Here is an 11312-nt window from a genome sequence, read left to right as displayed (position 1 = left end):
GTTTCAGAGACAGTGTACAGGACGTCTGTACGGAGCGTGATGTCGAGTTTGTCATCACATCACAACGTATTTATCGAAATAACTCTAGAACCTGGTGCTCAAGTCGTGCTCAGACTTTCATGCTCAACTTCACACTTATGTCTGCTTATGACCTCATAATGATCATCATCTGTAAATTCAGCTTTATAAACTTCATTTTGTGCTTAAGAGCAATCAACATCTTAGTGTTTTTCCCCTTAAAAATAAGAAATGGAAAATATATATATGATATAATAAAATTACATATAAAAATATTTATAAAAAATGTAAAAAAGGCACAAAATAATAATAATAATAATAATAATAATAATAATAATAATAATAATAATAATAGTAATATCAATAATGATTGTTATTACTATTATTATTATTATTATTATTATTATTATTATTGATATTATCATTATTATTATTAACAACAACAACAACAACAACAACAACAACAACAACAATAATAGAGAATTTCAGCTCTAGTGGTTGTAAATGTTTCTTAAATAAAAAAAAGAAATTCTTTGTCATGTTTTATTTGGCCCAGAATGTTAAACTCCATACGGACACAAATCCACTTCCTCTGTAACTAAAGTGATATAAAGACAAAAATCTTTACATTTATTTTTTGTCTCCTCTCCAGCTCAGTGAAACACAGAAGGAGTCGATCTCCAGAAAAAAGAGGAGAACTTCAGGCTGAATTTGTGTGGAGCAGCTGAACAGACATTGGATGTAAAGTTCAGCAGAATTATTACATTATAAAGGAAACAAACTTGAGAGATCTTCTGTGTCGCGGTTCATCGAGTCTGTGATGCGTCACGTCACGTTACGCTGCCGTCCATCACGCTGCAGGAGTCATTAGTGTGTGAGTGAAAAGGGCAGCAGCACAGCACGAGTAACACTTATTATATCTCTTACACACACACACACACACACACACACACACACTTCTATGTCTACTTTCTTTAAAGGTCAGTAAAATAGTTTTACGTCATTCAAAAGTTTTATAATATCAACTTGCCTCTGCTATGCGATTATTTAAAATGTAAAATGAGAATAATATCTTACACATTTTATCCTTTTTAGATTTTTATACCTTTGTTTATTCCTAATAAGGTAAAATTGCTAATGTCAGCTAACCGGCTAGCTAACTGCCAGTAAGCTAGCTGCATTTGGACACAAGCTGAATGTCAGCGTCCTAGTTTTTTACGACGCCAAAATGTTACCATGACAATGAATGATGTTACCATGACAATGAATAATGTTACCATGACAACAAATAATACCATGACAACGAATAATGTTACCATGACAATGAATGATGTTACCATGACAATGAATAATGTTACCATGACAATAAATAATACCATGACAATGAATGATGTTACCATTTCTAACGTTAGCTAATACACCTAGCTTGTTTAAGGTAGCCAGAACACACAGGTCACTTCTCTCGGTTCAGGATCGTGATCTGTCACTTTACGCCTCTGGTGTTTTATTCCTTCTTCAGTAAAAGTGTTAGTTATCTATTATTCATCATTCATTCACTTCAGCATTAATTATGAACACATTAAAATGAGAAAGCAGAAGAGAACAATAATTTATCACACTTCTGCTTGTAGTCAGGAATCCTGAGGTGCTGGAAGAATGAGGATGTGGATCAGAATGAGGATCAGAATGAGGATCAGGGTCAGGATGAGGATCGGGGTCAGGATGAGGATCGGGGTGAGGATCAGGGTCAGGATGAGGATCAGGATGAGGGTCAGGATGAGGATCAGGATGAGGATCGGGGTCAGGATGAGGATTAGGATGAGGATTAGGATGAGGATCAGGATGAGGATCGGGGTCAGGATGAGGATCAGGGTCAGGATGAGGATGAGGATGGGGGTCAAGATGAGGATTAGGATGAGGATTAGAATGAGGATCAGGATGAGGATCGGGGTCAGGATGAGGATCAGGGGCAGGATGAGGATGATGATTGTGGTTAGAAGGTAAAGAGGATAATCACCATGATTCTGTTCTTCTTTTCATGGCTTCTGGAGCTTAAATCTCTATTTTAGGTCACAGGGATCTGTTTATTCTCCAGATTGTACAGTGTGAAGAAAACAGACACACAAATCATACGACACGTTCACACCTCATACGACACGTTCACACCTCATACGACACGTTCACACCTCATACGGCACGTTCACACCTCATACGACACGTTCACACCTCATACGACACGTTCACACCTCATACGACACGTTCACACCTCATACGACACGTTCACACCTCATACGACACGTTCACACCTCATACGACACGTTCACACCTCATACGGCACGTTCACACCTCATACGACACGTTCACACCTCATACGACACGTTCACACCTCATACGACACGTTCACACCTCATATGACACGTTCACACCTCATACGACACGTTCACACCTCATACGACACGTTCACACCTCATACGATAAGTTCACACCTCATACGACACGTTCACACCTCATACGACACGTTCACACCTCATACGACACGTTCACACCTCATACGACACGTTCACACCTCATACGACACGTTCACACCTCATACGACACGTTCACACCTCATACGACACGTTCACACCTCATACGACACGTTCACACATCATACGACACGTTCACACCTCATACGACACGTTCACACATCATACGACACGTTCACACCTCATACGACACGTTCACACATCATACGACACGTTCACACCTCATACGACACGTTCACACCTCATACGACACGTTCACACCTCATACGACACATTCACACCTCATACGACACGTTCACACCTCATACGACACGTTCACACCTCATACGACACGTTCACACCTCATACGACACGTTCACACCTCATACGACACGTTCACACCTCATATGACACGTTCACACCTCATACGACATGTTCACACCTCATACGACACGTTCACACCTCATACGACACGTTCACACCTCATACGACACGTTCACACCTCACATGTCAGTCATACATCAGTTATCACACAAGTCACAAGACGGAGCACGACGTCAGCAGCAGATCGACCTGAGAGGTTATTCATGACATTTAAGTGTTTAAAGAATCTAGAAAGAAAATACTGAAATATGGAATAAAGACAAGAGGAGGGTCATCATCATCATCATCATCATCATCAACAACAACAACAACAACAACAACAACAACAATAATAAAATAATAATAATAATAATAATAATAATAATAATAATAATAATAATCGTCAGCACACAACTCATAAAAAATAGTTTACAAATAACTTCAGGAGCTAAAGTTTACCTCTGAAGTGTTTACAGGTTGGTGGTGTTTTTGTTTTGTTAAAACAGCGAGGAAATTAGAACTCGGATGAAGACGGAGTCGGAGACGGAGACGGAGACGGAGTATAGAAAAGGATTCATGAGTGAAAGGAAGAATCTCTCACACGCAGCAAATTCACAGCTCAGTACATCAAGTACAGGATGCTGCAAAAGTGAAACGAGGTCAAACAAGAACAGTGTGTGTGTGTATGTGTGTGTGTGTGTGTGTGTGTGTGTGTGTGTGTGTGTGTGTGTGTGTGTGTGTGTGTGTGTGTGTGTGTGTCCCACGTGGAGGGAAAAGATGTTAGTGCGAAAATTTTCAGCTTGCCATCTACAGCATCCCTCGATCCCAACATCAATATCCATGAGCGCTTCCATCTCACGCTATAAATACACAACACGACACTGGAGAGGCAGCAGTCAGCCGGACACACCATCTGTCTCTACACACACACACACACACACACACACACACACACACACACACACACACACACACACACACACACACTAATGCCACCAACCCTAATAACACGAGCTCCAGCACTCAGTCAGTCCCTCAGCTTTCAGAAGAGAGAACGAGCCTTCTCTTTGTAGACGGCTTTCTAAACTGGTTCTTGTCTTCTACAATCCTCTCTCACTGTGACCACAACAACAGGAGCTGCACAGTTAGCATCAGCCACCCTGACAAACTGAGAGCCAGAAAGTCAGAACAGCTAAAAAAAAACGGTTCCTCAAGAGTTCCTCAACGGTTCCTGAGACCTGAAGGTTTGTATGTTCACATGTTTATGTGTGGAAACAAACAAACGCTCTACTTCTTTTTGCTCCATTGTGGGTTTTGGACCTGGACGTTTGTAGCAAAAGGAAGTAGAACTTCCTGTTCTTCAGCAGACAGACAACCCAAACCAGAAAGAACCTAATCGTCTAGATCAATCTTCTCAAACAATTTCGTAGAATTTAGATTTGTTTTAATTCTCAGGAGTCAGAGTTTTCCTTATAGATGCTTTTTTGGCCCTTTGTGTGTGTCTGAGACGCTCGAGAGAAAAGTCGCGAGCGCTGGAGTGAAGAGAAGGGTGGAGAGTTTGAGGAGCTCCAGTGATCATACGAGTGCTTTTATTATCCTGCGTCAGCGACTCGTACGAATCCATTCACAAGTCTGTTTAAGTCTCGGGGTAAAGTTCAGGGTTCTTTGTTTTAATCCCTCAAAATATCGTCCTCACTTTGAGAAACCTCATTATAGAAAAAACATTTTCATTTCTCCCTAAACGTGTGCAAGCGCTCAGCCGATAAAAAGCGACTCCAGAGACAGAAGAGTTGTTGGGTTTGGGTCAGCGGGCTGGAGACAGAAGGTTCTCTGAGGTGATACTTTGCAATTTTTTGTTCAGCAGCTTGGAGTGAAGTAAGACATAAGATGGAGTGAAAACGAGAACGAGTCTCACGAGCTGATGCACAGCGGGAACCGAGCGAGAGGAGACGTCAGAGAGCCGAGGAAAGAAAAAAGAGCCGAGAACCTTCTCTACGCACCGATTACCTCCAGCCTCGAGCTCAGCGGACAGATGCTAACGGTGACCTCAGAACCTCAGAGCGGTGATGATACAAAAAGCTGGAGGAATTTTTACTCTTTAATTTCAAGCAGCAGCATTACAGAATTACAGAAGCCTGAGAGAACCCTGGAGTTTACGCAGATTTTAGGAGGAACGTCTTGAACGTCGCTGCAGGGACGAGGGTTTAGTAACTATGACCTAAAAATATCATCCTCACGTGCATTTGAATGCTGATCTCTGATTGGTCGGAAGGTTTTGAGTCGTCTTCTGTACCAGCAGCTCTGCTTATTTACAGGAATTCATCATCCACACATCATCAGCAGCACACAGACGAGTGCTTCTTCTTTCTCTTTTGCGGTTTCCAGGTTTTGCGGATTTCACGGATTTCAACGGCGTCTCAATGGCAGTGGAAAATGAAACAAGGTGGTGACACAGTGGGCGGAGCTTCTGGGAGCGTTTACATACGAGTTACTATCTCGTCACTTTGTCCTACGGGATGAACCCCAAGATTGTTTCAGATTTAACTGAACATTTAATGTAGTGACATCATCGTGATCTCAGGGGCGTGGTTTATTCAATTAACCATTTCGTTTTTAAAAAGAAAATAAAGTTCTCATGTAAATATTTTCCATAATAAATCAGCAGCTGATTTCACCTTCACACTGATCTCATTTCTCTGAGCACTTAAACACACTAATGACACGTGTTTGAATTCAATTCCATGCTAATTACAGCCATTTTAATTAAACACACATCAGAAATGACCTTCTCCTTTTCTAATCTAACCAAACGTCTGAACCTCAGAGATCATCTGAAGTCAAGCGAGATTTTAATCTCTGTGGGTTTTTTCTCTCTGAAGCTTTGATGTGTCACAAACACTGAAGAGATGATGTAATGCATGAAGAGCGAGAAACGGTACAACACTGACCCCTGGCAGGTCAGCACTGGAACTGCACCCCCCCTCTATAGTATATGTCTCTCTCTGTTTCTCTCTCTCTCTCCCTTTCTCTCTCTCTCTCTGTTTCTCTCTCTCTGTCTGTTTCTCTCTATCTCTCTGTCTGTGTCTGTCTCACTCTCTCTGTCTGTCTCTCTGTTTCTCTCTCTCTCTGTTTCTCTCTCTCTGTGTCTGTCTGTGTCTGTCTCTCTCTCTCTGTTTCTCTCTCTCTCTCTCTCTCTCTCTTTCTCTCCCACCCATATTGCATTATATAGGCCCAATGTAAGTGAATTAACTGCTTAATTTCTGTTATTCACTTTTTATAGTAAACAGTAAACCTGTATTAAAATTAAATCGTTGATTTTGACAGAGGAAGTTAAACAGGGAGCAAATGAGCAAATCTGAGAAAAAGTATTTAATTTTATTGTTTGTAAAAGTATAAAACAGCAGACACAGCAGAACTCACTTCCAGCTGCAGTGCTACAGAATCACAGCGCCCTCTGGTGGGCAACAAAACTACGGCTAAAAATCAAATCAGCCTCCGTTCAGCTTCCAGAACTTTACTGAAATTTGCTGAGGTTTTCTTCCATCTGCTTCAGACTCATAAACATTTTTCAGAATAAATCAGCAGCTGATTTCACCTTCACACTGATCTCATTTCTCTGAGCACTTAAACACACTAATGACACGTGTTTGAGATTTTCTTCCATCGTAGCCCCGCCCCATAGCTCCGCCCCCATGCTCATGACCTCGCAGGGTGTTTTCTTCATGGATCTTTTTTTCTTCATTATTCCATAGCTGTGTTTCCAAACCCCTCTGTCTCAGAGACAGTAGATATAATTGGTGTTGAAGACTCTTTTGTGCAGATGATGGACAGACAATAAGAAGAGCATCACTGCTTCTGTGTCTGATAAACCTTCAGCTTCACCTTACTACAGGTCTCTGTGTCTCACTGAGGTTTCTCTTTTCCACTTTTCCTCTTTTCTTTTCCCCAACACACACACACACACACACACACACACACACACACACACACACACACACACACACACACACACACACACACACACACACACACACACACACACACACACACACACACAGTTCCACCTCTTTATAGATCTCTGGATTTCTGATTTCCTTCAGTTTCTCACTGATGTCCTGGACTGTAGAAGCTGTGAGCTGGAAGCACCTGGGTCCTGTTTTTAATGTTTCTTCTGTTTGTAGGCATCAGTTAGCTTTGTTTTCAAATCCTCAGTCAGATGCTTTAAGGAGCTCACAGTTTGTTATTGATGACGCAGTTAAGACCAAATCAGTTCATTAAGACTTCACAGCAGGAAGGATTTAGTTTTTTTCTTAAACCTAAAGTGTTTATGCATTAAATAAGAGGAAAAATAGCTTGTGTTTTCAAATTCAATCAAATTTATAATTGGTTTTGGGGAGAAATTAATTCTATAAACAACTCTATTAAATTCTAATATCACTCTTTGACATGTAATTTTAAAATAAATACTGCTTATTTGTGAAATGTAAAATTGAGCAGAGAACTGCTGAGAGATTTCAGCGTCTCCTCAGCGCCCCCCTGTGGCCACCCGGGACCCCACAGCGAGCAGATGTTTCAGGTGAATCAATAAAAGATTTAGGATGATTAAAGCTACAGAAAAATCTCAGCAGATGTTCAGCAGAACTCACAGATAAACACCACCACTAAGTAAGGTGTGATTAATACGACATTTATTGAAGATGAACAGTTTAGACAGACGTGAAACATTTTTGTGAAATAAAAAAACAAAAAACATTACAAAACAAATGAATCCTTTCCAGGACTCTGACATTCTGCACGGTTCTTAATGTTCTCGAAGTTCAGTGACGAGGTGAAGAGTCGAATCTGTTTCAGCAGAAAATATACACGACTTAATAAGAGGAACCTTTGGGGAACCCGATGTCTTCAGAAGACATACACACGTTCTTTAGTTTAGAAATGAAGATGAAATTATTATTAAAATAGCCAGAAAATTGGCAAAGTTGTTGTTTTGTTTTACACTGAGACATGGAACAAAAATAAAAGCAGTAAAATGACGACAAATAACCGGAAATGTGACGTTTATATTAATCATTATTCGCTATACAAATAAATTTGAGTTGAATCGAATTTATTAAACATCATTTTAATTCACACTGCCACAAATGCGGACGACGTTCCTTTAAAAAAGTCGTGCAGCGGCGTTGGCTGTGTGCGGCCTTCGTGACGTCGTTACACGATTACACGCTGATCCGCAAATACGTGAGGAATTTCGTAACAAATTTAATTTTACCGTCCCCGAGTTCATCGAGGTCAAAAAGTCCTCTTTAACCGAGTTTTACCTGCAAAATCATTACTTACACTTAAAGTCCTAACCGCATTAACGTAATGACTTCCCCTTTAAATGGATTCTGATCCAATGTACAGAAAAACAACTTCGTTACCCGAGTCGTCACCGACGCCGATACGTCTTCAAACGACAATTCAGTTTTACCCCAATAATGTTTGTGCCAATTAGGCAGAGACGCGACATTAGCTGAGGGCGAGTCAGGATTAAACCACACACACACACACACACACACACACACACACACACACACACACACACACACACACACACACACACACACACACAAGCTGAGTACCGAATAACAAACGCGAGGACACACGATGTTTATATATCTATATAAATATCACACAGAGTGCAGAGACACGGCTGTGTTTCAATAACAGTGTTCAGGTTAGTGCCCCATTATAGACTTCCCCTTACACACGCTTCCAGAAACACAATGTACAAAATTGTGTTATAATGCATTCATTAAGCACCACACACACACACACACACACACACACACACACACACACACACACACACACACACAGGTCCTAATTATTTATGAAAATGCTTCACACTTTATAGAACACACAGAACTTATAAATAATCCGATATATAATTCTGATTCCCATCTCTGTCCTGTCGCACCAGGTTCATGCGATGCTGCGTCTAACAACCTGCATAAACACGGCTAAATATTTGCGTCTGATCCGATCAAACGGCACGAAGCCCCGCCTTCTTCGATTCTATTCGCCTCTGCTCCTGTGTGAACAGACTTGTTCACCCGACCTCAACGCTCTGATCTCTGTCACTTCTAACTCGCAACACCTCACAGGATGGAATCTGACTTCCAGTGGAAGGAGTTATAACATGTCATAAACATGACATACTGTTCCAGATTACTATAAAGTGTAACGCATTCACACAATTTTAACAACGACGTTCCAATGTTTCTATCCTGACCACGCTAGTACTGATGTAGCATCCGCCGCTAGCATGTAGCATGTGGATCAGCGACGGTGTGTTAACGTTAGCCGAGTAGCTGGAATGAACTTGTTACAAGTCAGAATGAAAGTTTATACGCTACAGAATCGTAAGAAAGAGAATGTGTGCTGTATGTGAACGGATGTCGATAAGAACTCTAAAGTTACACAGCGCTCGAATGTAGGCATGTGTGTGTGTGTGTGTTAGTTACACAGCGCTCAGATGTAGGCGTGTGTGTGTTAGTTACACAGCGCTCAGATGTAGGCGTGTGTGTGTTAGTTACACAGCGCTCAGATGTAGGCGTGTGTGTGTTAGTTACACAGCGCTCAGATGTAGGCGTGTGTGTGTTAGTTACACAGCGCTCAGATGTAGGTGTGTGTGTGTTAGTTACACAGCACTCAGATGTAGGCGTGTGTGTGTTAGTTACACAGCACTCAGATGTAGGCGTGTGTGTGTTAGTTACACAGCGCTCAGATGTAGGTGTGTATGTGTTAGTTACACAGCGCTCAGATGTAGGTGTGTATGTGTTAGTTACACAGCGCTCAGATGTAGGTGTGTATGTGTTAGTTACACAGCGCTCAGATGTAGGCGTGTGTGTGTTAGTTACACAGCGCTCAGATGTAGGCGTGTGTGTGTTAGTTACACAGCGCTCAGATGTAGGCGTGTGTGTGTTAGTTACACAGCGCTCAGATGTAGGCGTGTGTGTGTTAGTTACACAGCGCTCAGATGTAGGTGTGTATGTGTTAGTTACACAGCGCTCAGATGTAGGCGTGTGTGTGTTAGTTACACAGCGCTCAGATGTAGGCGTGTGTGTGTTAGTTACACAGCGCTCAGATGTAGGTGTGTATGTGTTAGTTACACAGCGCTCAGATGTAGGCGTGTGTGTGTTAGTTACACAGCGCTCAGATGTAGGCGTGTGTGTGTTAGTTACACAGCGCTCAGATGTAGGTGTGTATGTGTTAGTTACACAGCGCTCAGATGTAGGTGTGTATGTGTTAGTTACACAGCGCTCAGATGTAGGTGTGTGTGTGTTAGTTACACAGCGCTCAGATGTAGGTGTGTATGTGTTAGTTACACAGCGCTCAGATGTAGGTGTGTATGTGTTAGTTACACAGCGCTCAGATGTAGGTGTGTGTGTGTTAGTTACACAGCGCTCAGATGTAGGTGTGTGTGTGTTAGTTACACAGCGCTCAGATGTAGGTGTGTATGTGTTAGTTACACAGCGCTCAGATGTAGGTGTGTATGTGTTAGTTACACAGCGCTCAGATGTAGGCGTGTGTGTGTTAGTTACACAGCGCTCAGATGTAGGCGTGTGTGTGTTAGTTACACAGCGCTCAGATGTAGGCGTGTGTGTGTTAGTTACACAGCGCTCAGATGTAGGCGTGTGTGTGTTAGTTACACAGCGCTCAGATGTAGGTGTGTATGTGTTAGTTACACAGCGCTCAGATGTAGGCGTGTGTGTGTTAGTTACACAGCGCTCAGATGTAGGCGTGTGTGTGTTAGTTACACAGCGCTCAGATGTAGGCGTGTGTGTGTTAGTTACACAGCGCTCAGATGTAGGTGTGTGTGTGTTAGTTACACAGCGCTCAGATGTAGGCGTGTGTGTGTTAGTTACACAGCGCTCAGATGTAGGCGTGTGTGTGTTAGTTACACAGCGCTCAGATGTAGGCGTGTGTGTGTTAGTTACACAGCGCTCAGATGTAGGCGTGTGTGTGGTAGTTACACAGCGCTCAGATGTAGGCGTGTGTGTGTTAGTTACACAGCGCTCAGATGTAGGCGTGTGTGTGTTAGTTACACAGCGCTCAGATGTAGGCGTGTGTGTGTTAGTTACACAGCGCTCAGATGTAGGCGTGTGTGTGTTAGTTACACAGCGCTCAGATGTAGGCGTGTGTGTGTTAGTTACACAGCGCTCAGATGTAGGTGTGTATGTGTTAGTTACACAGCGCTCAGATGTAGGCGTGTGTGTGTTAGTTACACAGGAGCGAGTGTTTTCATGTAGATTAAAAACAAGTCATTAAAAACATTTGACATAAACAACGCGGATGAGCGATTTTAGTGAAAACGAACGAAAACAGGTAATAAAGAAAGAAACGTGTCGCTCAGTTATACTGAGAAACTGTTCGCACGCACAC

At 42.1% G+C, this 11312-nt stretch overlaps 1 long non-coding RNA gene across 1 annotated transcript; it reads right to left on the bottom strand.

Moving 5' to 3' along the window:
- Nucleotides 1-7556: 7556 nt before the first annotated feature.
- Nucleotides 7557-9489, bottom strand: LOC113650117. Its single transcript, XR_003442340.2, has 2 exons — nt 8917-9489; nt 7557-8873 (listed from the first exon to the last, which is right to left on the bottom strand). It is a non-coding gene; the product is annotated as an uncharacterized LOC113650117 (long non-coding RNA).
- Nucleotides 9490-11312: the final 1823 nt, after the last annotated feature.

This window comes from Tachysurus fulvidraco, chromosome 22 (assembly GCF_022655615.1).
Source record: "Tachysurus fulvidraco isolate hzauxx_2018 chromosome 22, HZAU_PFXX_2.0, whole genome shotgun sequence".
In the NCBI taxonomy this organism is placed as follows: Eukaryota; Metazoa; Chordata; class Actinopteri; order Siluriformes; family Bagridae; genus Tachysurus; species Tachysurus fulvidraco.
This window is presented reverse-complemented; position numbering and strand designations above follow the sequence as displayed.